Source organism: Phalaenopsis equestris, unplaced genomic scaffold (assembly GCF_001263595.1).
Source record: "Phalaenopsis equestris unplaced genomic scaffold, ASM126359v1 Scaffold000326, whole genome shotgun sequence".
Taxonomy (NCBI): Eukaryota; Viridiplantae; Streptophyta; class Magnoliopsida; order Asparagales; family Orchidaceae; genus Phalaenopsis; species Phalaenopsis equestris.
Window position 1 is genome coordinate 52,983 of NW_018164768.1, and position 727 is coordinate 53,709.

Genomic DNA, 727 nt, shown 5'->3' on the forward strand with positions numbered 1-727 from the left:
TAGCACATTTGAGAACAAATAAAATTCAAGTTTTGAAATATTTTTCATCCCCCCAAACTTAAATTTTTAACAGATTAAATAGTTTAGCATCAAATATATATAAGCAAGAATGAAAATTGAAATAACATGCTTACAGGAATTTTTATATCATAAGTATACAAGTATAAAACTAAAAACAGGAGTAAAATTAATTTAATTTTCTATCATTTTCATTTCAATTTAACATGTAGAGATTCAATAGACTTCTAAGTAGTGAGTATAAATATAAAAACAAACTAACACACTAACTTTGACTTCACAGTCTCAACATAAAAATAAGCATACTAACAAGATAAAAGAAAACTACAGGGTAGCAATTTTCTAAGTTTCAAATTTAAGATTTACGCTAGCAAGATTTTCAACTTTACAAAAGACATAGAATTAAGTTAAGTTCTAAACTAACTAAATCACAGTACTAAACACACAACAACAGTCACTATCCTAGCATTTTAAAACAAAGTACTTACAAAGCACAACATCACAATACAATTAAAAATAGAAGTCTCACACATCACAATGTCTAAACAAGTACACAAACATACATGTCTCAAGTCTAAATTATGAAAACACATCACATCACATTTCTCACTTAAACATAAAAGTCCAAACAACATCACATAGTTCAAATCAACACACAGATGTAAATGTAGCAAGCCCATACCACACCCATACCACATAGTTCATATCA